The sequence below is a fragment of the Eschscholzia californica genome, unplaced genomic scaffold, assembly GCF_041429995.1.
Source record: "Eschscholzia californica isolate CP2 unplaced genomic scaffold, dmEscCali1.0.p SCAF_1, whole genome shotgun sequence".
Classification (NCBI taxonomy): Eukaryota; Viridiplantae; Streptophyta; class Magnoliopsida; order Ranunculales; family Papaveraceae; genus Eschscholzia; species Eschscholzia californica.
In genome coordinates, this window is record NW_028238198.1 from 57,381,925 (window position 1) to 57,395,686 (window position 13,762).

Sequence of the window (13,762 nt, forward strand, 5' to 3'; positions counted from 1 at the left end):
TGATGTGGTAGAGTAAGAAAGCTTAGAGAGAAATTCCACACCTTATTCTCTTCCCTAAGAGTGTTTATATAGAACCCTAATAAGAATCCATCTCCTTTTAGGTTTCCTAAAACACCCTTTAGAATAAGATTTAGGGAAATAGTCGAAAATAGCAACTATTGGTATTTTCTCAATTCCCTAAGGAGATGACGTCCAAACCCAGCCAAAATTGGCATATTTAATGTTCATAACATAAGGAAACGTCCCTCCAAAAATCAGCCCAATCCGAGCCCTAGAAGTGCCCGAATCGGCTAAGGCCCAAAAACCCTATTTTTGGCCTTTATGTACTATCTTTGCCTAATTCCTTTTTAGGCCTATGAGATATGTTTATGGGACACTCCCATGATTATATCTCACTCCCACTAGTCATATCCTATATAAATTTGACACTCTTATGTGTAACCCGTTGTAGGATCCGATCGAAGTTAGCCGCGAATTACTTCGTAATTCGACGATCGTAGTTGGTCTCTAGCTACAACTCTACGATCCCTAAATCAATCGGACTTGATGATCTTCCACATCAATTGTCCTATCCGACAAATTGTTCGCATTGTCACCTTGGTCGAAGGACATCTCCTTCAACTCCTTCAGACTCCCACTTGGACTTAGAACAAGTGCAATGCCTCGATTCCCGTGTCAATTTAGTATCCCATCTGATACGTCACGTCATTCAGACTTTCTTGATATCTGAGTACAACTGTAAAAGACAAACGATTAACTTTTAATCCGTTTGAGCGCGGCCACGCATTTTCAATTGCTACTCATCAAGTGGCCTTGAGACACTTTGTACCTAATGTGATTAGGGTGACACAATCCATTCTTGCGCTCCCACTTAACTTCATGTCTATCCTGTCCTTCCCAGTATCCGTCTTTATAACCTCCTTTTACGGCGCAGCGTTTGACGGAACCAAAGTCGGACATTCCTTTCATAAGATGAGTGGAGCACTCATGTTTTGAGGAATCTCTCCAATTGTCTTTATGAGAAGTATTGACGTTCATCACGAGTGATGTACTTCTCATTTGAGGGTTATCCAGTGTATAAACCTTTTACACACCCACGTAGTCGAATAGAATATACTATTCCTATAGCCTATGAAACTGCGCTATCCCATCGACTCCCGTGCTAGTCTTCGTGAGTCATTGTTGTCCATGCAATGACCTGGACCAGGGTTTTTGATAATAAATATTCCAAGTTCACTTAATAGGGTTTCATTCATCAGATCACGTATCTGACAAACCTATTCGGAACGTTTTATTATCGATGGACTGTCGTTTAAATACTAAACCAAATTTAGACGAATTGTGAAATAACTCTATTATTTCCGATAACGAGAGTTGTAAATCTGAGCCTCTTCCGTAAAACTCTTTTACCCACTCAGTTTTACTCGTCGAGGTTTATTCCAAATTTACCTCATGCCTTAGGCTGTGTATGAGTCTCATACTATGTCTTAGGTGACAGTTTAGTTTGACTACGTATGTAGTCCGTTTTAAACTTTGCTAATTATCAATTAATTTGAAGATTGTTTACTTCAACCTTGATAATTTCTAGTAACTTTTACTAGAGTTAAGGCTTTTAATTCTTTATGTAGTATTTGCAACAGTTCCCGGCTTAAAACACTTTTAGCCTACTTTCCTTCCATGTCTGGAAGTTTGCTACGATGACATGTTCAACTTTTGTACTACTTCATCCTTTAGCCTTCTAGGATGTTTCTATGTAGTGTTTCGGTTTTCAAATCCGAATTTGGATATTCAAATGCTAATCATATCCAATATGATTGACTTTATGTATTCGAACATAAATCTCCCTCTCATGCTTGTTTGCTACATCGGTGTCTTTTAAAACTCCGATTTAGCAACGCTCTTAGTCATGAGTTTTGGGTCGAAATTCTTTTAGACTTTTCGAGTCTTAGATTTTCTGTTTCGGATCTCAAGCATCTCAGCGTACTTAGGGAAAACAGAGAGCAGTGATGAGGTCTTTCATAGAATCATTTCAGATGTTAAACTTAAGATGGCTAAGGCTAATAAGAAAGTTTTGGACTGCAGCAGGAACAGGATGGTGGCTTCTAATTGGAATCTTTCTTGGGTCTTTGTGTCTAGAAGGGTCACTGTCTGCAAATGGGCACGGCCTCCTGTGGGTACTATCACGATAAACTCTGATGGGTCCTTGGCTAATGGAAGGGCTGGTTTTGGTAGTGTTTTGAGAGACCATCATGCTGAGGTGACTGCTGCTATTTATGGTAGGTCTAATCCAATTAGTGTGCTCCATCATGAGCTTGAGGGGGCTGAGGCTGGGTTAGTTTGTGCAGCTGAGATGGGGATTACTAAGGTGATTTTGGCTACAGATTCCATGATGGTTCATGGGTTGCTTACTAAGCTTGGGGTGGAACCTCCTTGGAAATCTCTTTTTCTTTGGCGCAAAATTAAGGCTCTTATGGCTACCTTTGAGGTATGTAATGTTCAGCATGTTTTTCGTGAGGTAAATGGGGTGGCAGATCTTCTTTCAAAGGCCAAGTCAGATCATGGTGTTGCGACTGTTGGTGGTTCGGCTCTTAGAGTTGAGATTCAGAGAGTGCTCCTTGAAGAGGAGAAGATACCATTAGTTGTTGTTTAGCTATTTTTTTTGCTTTTGCTTTTTCTAGCTGTGTAAGACCTATGGTCTGATTTCTTCTTTGTTCTTTTGTTGGGTTCGGGTCCGTTATCGCCCGCTGATCTATGCAAATAAAAAAAATCAAAGAAACAATTCACTGAGGAACCAAATTGAAAAATCAACCTTTTTAGATGCTTGAGATGAAAACCATATAACCAAACTTAAGAGATTCATTAAGAAACCCTACATTACTCAAAAAGCAAACCACGTTCACGCACCACCACTCATTAGCAAAAGCTTGAATAGTTTGAAACTTTTCACACCGATTTCAGAGAACAATAAAGTCAAAACCATTCTCAAATTGTAACACATGGATCAAATATCTCATTAAAAAAAACAAAAGAACTGCTAAGGAGGTACGTTAGGGATAGGTGGATGGACATGGACATTAAACTTTAGGCTGTCAATGCTGTGGTAAATAACTACACAAGCTAATACCCTCAAATTCAGAGAGAAGATGTGCAGCTTCTGTATACAACCAACAAGGTAGAACCAATTCCAAATTAACAAGAACTAAAAACTTAATCAGGTACAAGTTTCTACACCAAAAGATCTGATACAGCAAAAGAGTGATCTTACTTTCCCTCGAGGCCTCCACTAAGAACATCTGGGATGATATCATTATAGCAACCAGAGAAATAAACCATTATTGGTTTAAATGGTCAATAAAACCATTACACGAGATGATTCAAATTTGGATCGCATCGTGTGTATTTGCACCATAAGATCGGCATCAGAAAGAACGACCCTTCAATATCAAACTTACAGTTCAATTAGATTTCGGATGGAACCATTAACAATCTCAATTTCCAAAACTGCATAGATATCAAATATACAAAAGCATCTGATCAAGAACACAACAGTGGCATTAATGCTTGGGGCATCATAATCAGGAGGAATTTAAATGATTGGGAGATTCAACAGTACGTCCAACTGTTGCAACTCCTTCAAGATGCGAACATTCGGATGGTCTACTGAGGATAAAGAGCCTCTCTCGGTTTCAAACTGCTATAAAAGATTGGATAAAGATGGTATCCTCCTCGAGCCTTGTGTCTCGAAGTCAGCCTGGATTAAAGCACTACCACCGAGGGTAGGATTCTTTTGTGTGGGCTATTCTAGTTTGCAAAGTACCCACAGTGGATGCCCTGAAAAGGAGAGGTTTTCAGATCCCAAATAGATGCATACTCTGTAAGGAGAATGAAGAATCGATTGATCATCTTTTCCTCCACTATAGGGTGGCGTCCAGTATTTGGAGTTATTTTGTTAAGTCAATGGCAACCCAATGGTGCCTCCCTTACTCCATTGATCATATGGTCACCTATTGGGATGGACTGTACAAGAGGAAAAATAGAAGAGAGGTGTGGCAACTAGTCCCAGCCGCGATCATTTGGAGTATATGGAATAACAGGAATAACAAAATCCTTAAGGACAAGAACCTAAACTCGATCGTTGATATTGAAGACGTTAAAGGGACTACTTTCTCGTGGATTAGGAGAATTGATAAGTTTAAGAATGTATCCTACCTAGATGTTGTAGTTCAGTGGGAGGCTTGGATGTCGTGAGACGCTTGTTCTAAGCCTCTCTCTCTCTGTACATAGTTTTTCCTCCTTTAATATATTCATTCTAAGTTTAAAAAAAAAAACATAATTTCAAACCCTGTTTTACGAAACGTCGACCCTAAACCACTAATAACCAAATTGACAGGAAACTAATAGATGCTTAAAAACTAAGAAAAGCAAAAGAAAATCGACCCGACAACCTAGATGAATAAAAATGCAAACCGCGAAGAACCAGCTAGTCAGCTAACGTTTAAATAACTTGAAAGAGCCTGCAACAGATACCAAAAAATAAGGAAGAACAGAAGCCTAGATAAATCAGTAAAGGGGGAGACAGAGTGTTGGCAAAAATTTATAATCTATTATCCATTTTTTTTTGTGAGGGCTAAGGGGTTTTAATTTTAAAGAATATGATGAAGCGGTGGACTGAGATCTAAACAGATCTAACCTAGGAAAAAAAAAGCAAACTAAACTCAGAAAACTATATAAGAAAGACCAGAAAAGGAAAAAATGGAGATAGCATAGATATCTAAGAAAGAAAAAAATTGATCAAGAACAAAAATTGAAGCATGAGTCGTCAAACTTAACCGAAACCAAAACTTATAGACCAAACGAATCCACCCGGAAAACCCAGATGAATGAAAACACAAGCCGCGATGAACTAACCAATCAGCTAAAGATTGAATGACTTATAGAAGCCAACAAAGAATATTGAATAAATAGGAAAAGGCACCCCTATACTGCTACATAGATCGAGAGAGGGCGAGATTATAACGTAAGGGCGTCTGTACTTGTAACGACTATAATTTTGACGAATATGATGAAGCAATGGAAGATCTAACGTTTACAACGGGACGTCGCCTAGGAAAACTGACCCACTACAACCATAAATAGTAAACCTGGCATTAGTCGACAAGACCCTGAAAGTAGTAGAATGCGACTGTTTTGCTTAATGTTGAATATAGATATGCTGCACAAAAGAACATAATAGCAAGTTAGAACAGAAACCTTACAAAATCTCTAAGAAATCAGAAGGATAACCAAAACAGATTCACCAAACCCAGAAATAGCATGAGAACTCCCAACTGTTCCTCTTCCTCGCTCCAGGTGATGGACTGAGTATGAACACCTACAACCACCTTAATGTAAATCCCTAAAAATAAGGTAAAAAAGTTATTTACTTCAACACTTGAGTAACTACATATCCAGAAAGAATCAATATCACATAAGGAACTTCAAATAGAAAACACCAAACATGCGAGTCATTTTTTAAAATCAACATCAAATATAAAACACCAAACATGTAATTCATTCCAAGTTTCAAAAGAAAAAGAAGGTTTATGTAACTGTAAGCAAACTGTTTGCATAGATATCTCCCTATAAAAACAAGCAACTTCTTAAAGTTGGTGTAGAAGACCACCTTTAGAAGAAACTGATATGCTCACTTAAAAAAAAAAACTGATATGCTCCCCATACACCTAATGCACTGGTGAAACAGAAAGATAGCCTTCACACCACTTAAAGGCTCAAAAAATGCATTGGCACAAGCTAACAAGATTTCGGGTTTTAAAAAAATGTGAAGGAAGAAATTCACGTTTTAGTCTTTGGCAGGGTACCACTTGCGTGCGCCAATAAGAGCAAATGCTAAAAGCACGATTATGGAAATTTTAAAATGAATAAGTAGAATGAATAGCACAGAGAGTAATCTGAACTTAACTCGGAGAATATAATGATGTGACGTATCTCAATTACTCTTTTAAATCACTTAAACATCCTTTTCCCCTTCCTAATGCTAATTCAAGGTTTCAAACAGAAAGTAAACCAAGCTTCCACTAAAGCAACTAAAGTAGAACCTCCTCAACATAACACCATCAAGCTAAATGCAGGTCCTAAAACACCAACTGCAGGTGAGCGTCTGAATCTGGACAGGTGACACCCAAGTAGCATCATTTATTCCAACTGCATATTGAAGTTTGAAAAAACATGACCTAAGAAAAAAACATAACCTAAACAAAATGTTACTCCCATGCAATAACTCCCTTCAAGAGAAGAACCAACTAATTCTCCATGAATTAAATCCTTATCATCTGGGATCCAAAAAAAAAATCTAGCCAAAGGTTGATCTCTCCAAAACTGAGAAAGACAATCTAATAGAATTGAGCAGAAAGAGAAAAACTCTAATCAAACTATAAGTTTGTCCGGGGGATAAGACTGTTAATCTTTCGTAAATAAAGAAATAACCAAGTATCGGTAGCTAACACTTCCACCTTGGGAGGTTAGGGTCATTTGGTTGAGTATCCAGAAGCTCTGGGACTCCTTTAAACAATGCAGCATCCTTCATGTAGTGCGTGAGCTTAACCAAGCTGCTGATTTCCTTGCAAAGCTTAGACCTTTTGGTGTCATTGAGCTTGACATTGCTAGTCTTCCGATGGAGCTGAGTAACATCCTCAAAGATGATAAAAATGGTAGAATTCGTTTGAGAAAATGTTGGCATTAGTGCCTAGTCCTTTGTGGTTTTTTTGTTTTTTGCTTGTGCTTTTGTAGCTTGTTGTCCTTGGGTCTGGGCCCTTTCCCAGCTTATTAATGCAAAAAAAAAAAGGATATAAAACTGAAGTACCCAAGTTCGCATATAAAACTCTACAATAATAAAAACGTAATCGTTTCACCAGGTAGATCCTATCATCCAGGAAACAGACAACAACTAAAATGATTCCCATACCTGCAGAAATAAGGAAAAGGAAACAAGATTGAGTGGAAGGAAATAGAAACCAAGTATGCCGTATCCACTGTTACACTTCCGGCATGAAGAGGTCAGACGACTATTAAAACTTCCAGAATCCAGTTCCAATCACCAAGTGTATGTGATCATTTTATTCAATGATTAAATACGTCATACATAAAAACATAATTAGAACACAGATAAAAAAGAAAAGCAAGTAAAGAAAGACCAATATGAATACAGCCCATAGAACTCCGTTGACTCCACCCCTCTTACTAAACCATCGAGCAAAATATGTACGTGGACAACTAAAAAGCCAAAGGTTTAAAGCCACCATCCATTTTCATTTTAAAAGGTCACCCTCGAGAGAAGAAAAGAAGGACTGAAACGAAAGCACACCTACTATCATGAAGAACATGGCGAGACTTTATACTATGCGTATTCCATTACTAACAAAGAACTAAAAATACTGCAATGCATTAAATATAGACTCCTCTCGCGTAAAGGTTTCCCATATTGGATTGCAACAGCTAGTCTATGAAATCTACACAGACTGAAATTCTGTCGACAAGAAGCACCACCAATTGAAGAGAACAACAGTCAAGTGCAAACCATTCTCAAATTGTAACACATGCTTCAAATATATCATCAACAAAACGACTGGTAGATGGACAGTAAACTTTAGGCTGTTAATACTGTGATAAATAACTACACAAGCTAATACCCCCAAATTCAAAGAGAGAAAGTGCAGCTTCTATATACAACCAACAAGTTAGAAGCAATTCCAAATTAACAAGAAGTAAAAACTAAATCATGTATAGTTTCGATATACCGAAAGATCTGATACACCAACAGAGTGATCTGACTTTCCCTCGAGGCCTTCTTTGAGAAAATCTGGAATGATTCCAGAATACTAATCTGAGAAATAAATCGTTATTGGTTTAAATGCTTTATAAATCCATTACACGAGATGTTCAGATGTGGATCACATCGTGCATATTCTCACAATAAGATTGGCATCGGAATCATATCTAAAGGCATTATAAAGAATAATCAAGAAGAACAACTATTCTTACAGTTGAATAAGATTTCAAATGGAAGCATTGACAGATATCAAATCTGCAGATGCATTTAATCAAAAACATAATGTGAAACCCCGTTTTTTGTAACCTCACGCCTAAACTACCAATAATCAAATTGAAAGGAAACTGATAGATGCTTAAAACGCAAACCAAGAAAAACAACAGAAAATCGACCAACAATAGATGAACAAAAACGCAAACCACGAAGAACCAGCTAATCAGCCAAAGCTTCGATAACATGTAAAGGCCTGCAACAAATACCGAAAAATTAGGAAGAACACAAACCTAGATAAATCAGAAAAGGGGAGACAAAAAGAGTATGGGCCAGGATCTGTAATGTAAGATCCATTTTGTTTGTGAGGGCTAAGAGTTTCAATTTGACGAATAGAATGAAGTGCCAAACAATAAAGCAAAATAAATTCACAAAACTACCAAAAAGACCACAAAAAGATAAAATGCAGATAGGTTTAAAAGCCACCGCCTTCCCAATGAACCACAAGTTATTCCATGACATAGATCTCTGAGAAAGAGACGGGGGAACAAATTCCACTAATATTTCATTCAAATAGATCGTCCCAAGCAAAAATTCCCCTTTAGACAAAAGAAGAAAGCTCAGTTCTTACATAGACACCGACTTGCCTATAGAACATCATAACTAGAACTTTTTGCATTTCATATCAATCATTAGTAACACAATACTAAAAATAATCAATAATACATTTGCTATGAACTCCATTTATAAAGATTTTCATTTCCTGTTAACAACTACCCCGTAGCAACTATACCAGTTAAAACTAAAAAAAACTCAACAAGAATACCTAAGCTTCTATAAGAAAAAAACCCAAGGCAGAGAATCATGCATAAAGTACGTAAAAAAAAGGCTAATGGAGATGACATCAATTATGTAAAAACAGTTGAATCAAGTTGCAATCCAAAATATTCATGATTGCTTCCATTAAAATTTCGAGAGGCAAATCAATCAATCAAGAGAAAAATCCAAACCTACTATGCAATGCCTGATCAGAGAAAAGAACTGAAAAGCAAATCACGATAAAAACTTAGACAGTGTTATCAAAATCGTGCGAGTTGGGATACAAATCGCATGATATAAATCGAATCAGGTGGAATTCGATTTGACTCGTACTTCAAATCGTAAATAGCAAAAAATCGTGTGATTCGGTTTTGAACAACCGATTCGGTTTTGAACAACCGAATCGGTTTTGAACACGATCCAAATTGAAACCCATAATTTGAGGAGTTTGGGGCAAATCGATTCCTACAAACTAAATCAGATAAAGGGGAACTTTGATTTTTGAATAAAGTAGAAAGAAATAAACAAAAAAAAAGCAAGAAAAAAGAAAAGAAAAGAAAATAAAGACTTACCTTCATCTTCATCTTCCTTCAAGCAACCAAGAGTTCAACACCATTAAACTATCAAGCTATGTTTTATTCATCTTTTTTCTTCTTTTTCTCTCTCTAAAAACCCTAGCAACTACAATATTTTTGAATCTCAAACCTTATTTCTTATTTCTTCTTTGTCTTCTCTCTCTAGAACGATTTCTTTCTCTCTAGCTAGAACGACTCTCTCTTTGTAGAACCAATATGTTCTATCTTCTCTCTCCTCTTAAAATTTACCCACTACAGCCATAAACGATAAACCTTTTAACCGAATTTAGTCGACAAGGCCCTGGAAGTAGTAGAAGGAGACTGTTTGCGTAACGTTGAATATGAATATGTGGCACAGAAGAACATAATAGCACATTTAGAATTTCTTACGCGAAGCCTTTTTCTGGGCTAGGAGCCAACTTCAAACATAGAACTTGGCTTCAGCAGAGTTAAAAACATTGATCTGTTGTTAGTGTCGCACCACCTCAGGACTTGACACAACTCATACAACGTCACATAGACACATTGACCACAATTGAAACAACTATTGATACATCGCACCAAAGTGACCAAACAATATCCAATATAATATTTCGCATCTCAAGACATGACACGACTCATAACCCAAATAGTGTTGTCTTCATCTTCACATCAGAAATAATCCTGAAGGAAACAGCCTCCCAACCATCGAAATTGCCAGAAAAAACTCTTCTTGTTTCTTTCACCCCAGATATGATAGATGTTAGTATTGAAACAGAGCCTCCCAAGAAGACCCAAGCTGTCTTGCCTAGCAAAAGAAGAAGTAAACCAGGACACAATCTCATCCCAAGTGCCCCAACTTTGTTTAGAGAGGCCTAACATGTCTAAGAGTTTCTGCCAAATAAACCTTGAAAACCTATGGGGAGTCTAAAGACAACCTAGCAATATGAAACTACATCAAACTGTGTTACAAATTTTTCGCACGAGTTGTCATTTTTTGGAGGCAAGATAAGTGAGACAGTCATAGCTGGCTAACAATAAGACTATAAGACCAACAAGCAAACCACTCCAAGTTTTAGCGCTTATGTTGCAAACAATTAGCACTAGATTATGTTTTTAGCAAGGAGCAACATACTGACATAGCGAAAATAAGAACAAGTACGATTTCCAAAGAAAAGTTAGTAATACAAACCGAAGTTGAAACGAAAAATCTGCCAAGCAGTTTGCACCAGCATGATGGAGCTCCTACAACAACAAGCAAATCTTCTGACATATCTTTAAAAGTCAAAAAATGAAGAAAATAAAAGGTAGAAATAAATAAAACTTAGGAACCATGGATTTACTACTCATGGATCTGCAATAGGACAGCAAATACTTAACTTACACAAGAGGAAGCATAAAACTCCGGTGTTTTTTTGTGTCAAAAGTCAGCAAATTGTGATTCTCTCCACTACGATTCAGGAAAGTAGTTCTGTCCACTCAATATATATCGAATATAGATAGCAGACTGTCCACTCAACATATATCGAATATAGATAGCAGACTGTCCACATTGTCCTACAAATATTTGAATGAAACTATATATGCCTACTGTTAACGAGAGGTATGCTCGAGAAAGAACATAAATGCAAGTTAGAACAGAAGACCCCCTTTCCTGGAGAAACCGAATCAAACCTTCAGATAATAATAAGTCCCTCGAAAAACAAAACACCAAACCAAAATAATGTGTCAGAACACTAAAAGATATTTAGAGGGAAACCCACCAACCCTATAACTCATATTCTACACAATTGCATGATGAACAGAGTATTGATATCTAGCAACCCAATAACTCATACTCTACACAAATAGGATGAAAAAAATGGTACTATCTAATAAAAATCTATTGCTAAACTTCCTCACCACCAACTTGAAATAGAAACTCCCTTCAAGTAACTGATCTGCAAAGGAGACATCACCGGTAACACTTCATGAATATAATTTAAAGTGAACATGAACAAAATGTTTGTACAAATGATCCCATAACTGTAGCTTTATATAAGAAAAAACACTTTCGAAGAAACAAAAGCACTTCCACAATGGAAACCTAATCCTCAGTAAACAAAGATAATCCAGTAAGATAAGTTCTACAACCTCTTGAAGAAATACATAACATCCAGGCGATCGATCTAGTGGTAGTATCCAGCAAATTCTCTCAAACTAGACCAATTTACCAAGCAAACTAATGGCTACCAACATGACAGATCTTCTATTCTGAGAGTGTTATCTATGTGGAACATAGCTGTTATCACCTCAAAACTTATCTGCAAATCTTTTTTTTGTATTGATCAGCAGGCTAAGGGAGCCAGACCTAAAAACAAACAGACTCCAACAGCTGCAAATCTTATGTTATAATATCACATAAAAAGAAGGACCACGGCTAAAGATAATGTCCTGTGTCAAATAAATTAGCAGCACATCCCGCCTCCCTCCCATTAGTACTAATGCCCAAGTAGAGAGGACAAAAAGTGACCATGCACCAACTGCCTAATCAATCACATGCAAACAGCACGGACCAAGATAAACGCATAAAACTCAGGGGTCTTTCATTTGTTGTGTCAATAATCAGCAAATTGTGATTCTACACTACGAGTTCAGGAAAGTAGTTCCGTCCACTCAACATATGTCGAATATAGATAGCAGACTCTCCACATTGTCTACCCTACAAGTAGTGGAAGGAAACTATATGCCTACTGTTAAAGAGAGGTATGATCGAGAAAGAACATAAATGCAAGTTAGAAAAGAATACCCCTTTTCGTGGAGAAACCTAATCAAATCTAAAGGTAAATAATATGTCCGTTGAAAACAAAACAACAAAGCCAAAATAATGTTCGAGAGCACTAAAAGAAACCTACCAAACTTTATAACTCAAATCTACACTAAAGGATGAAAAAGAATTGTACTATCAAATAAAAGATATATCGGTAAACTTCCTAACCAGCAACTTGAGATAGAAACTCCCTTCAAAGAGACCGAGTAAGATTTCATTATAATTACCAGTCGTTCAACAACCAGAAAGAGTGACTGAATCTGCAAAGCACACATCCCCAATAACAATTCATGAACATAATAAAGTTAATGTGAACAAAATGTGTAATTACACAGAAGACCCCTGTAAAAATGTAACTGCAAGTTTACAAAAGGTCTCTCGAAGAAACAAAAGCACTCCCACAATCTAGTAAGATAAGTTCTACAACCTTTTCAAGAGATACATATCCCTAAATGCGAGGTTAAGGAATTACATATTACGACTAGGAAAAAGATTGCACAAAGAGGAAACTAAACTGTCATGAAAACCCTTAAATAGAGGTCCTCCTTGAAACCCCCATCCAAGAATACCAACCGTCAGTGAATTTCTGGATGTGGATAGCGGTCATGCATACCCGTAACACAGTTAATGGCACATTTTAAAGGTGGAAGAATATAGCCTAAGCAAAACATTTTTTCAGGAAACAAGCTACTATAGAAAACTCCATCTTAAAGGTGGAAGAGACATAGCCTAAGAAAAACACTTTAGGGAAACAGTTTATAAACAGAAAGCTTTATTAAAGACACATAGTGATTTCTAAATTATAAATAACAATCAGATACAAAGGACCAAAGTGAACCCTCAGAACATAGTAGCTACTTAATTAAGGATTGCGGATTTGAAGTACATTGCCTTCCTAAAATGAACATGGGCAGAATAATCTCCCACGGTGGGATTCAGGATTGTAACTAGAGGAGAGAGAAATAGCTGGGTGGTGTGGTTTTTTAGAGTTGGCGGCGCCGCTTATCTTCTCCGATCTTCTTGGGATCTCGGGAGTTGGTCGGAACTTTTTTTTGATTATTCTCTAGGTTTTTGTGTCCGATTGTTTCCCTGAATCTAGCACGACCTTCTTTGAAGGGATATGTTGGAGAAAAGGGAGACGAAGCTTCTCCTTCCTCCCCCTGGTGGTGGAGATTCAGATCCTTTTGGATCTGAATTTCTACCAAAACAGAGTGGATTTGGTAAGGAGAAATCGGAACAGGGAGTAAGAGATGATTCTACTGGTTATGATTCGATATTTGAAGAAGATGTGAGTGGTTCAGGAGTTAAAGGGGGTTGTGCTGATTCGAATGAGAAGAGAAGTGCGTCGAGTTGGGCTTCTCTGTTTCGACCAGAGGAGACAAAGTTCAGATCTAAGCTGGAGTATTCACCTCCAGTAATGGGGAAGGAGGGTGAGCTTCCTGAAATTGTATTAGAAGAGTTTGAAGATGAAATTAAGGAGTGTGAGAATCTGGTTATTGGGTCGTTTGTTGGTCAGAGACTTCCTTTCATGGTGGTTCGAAGGGT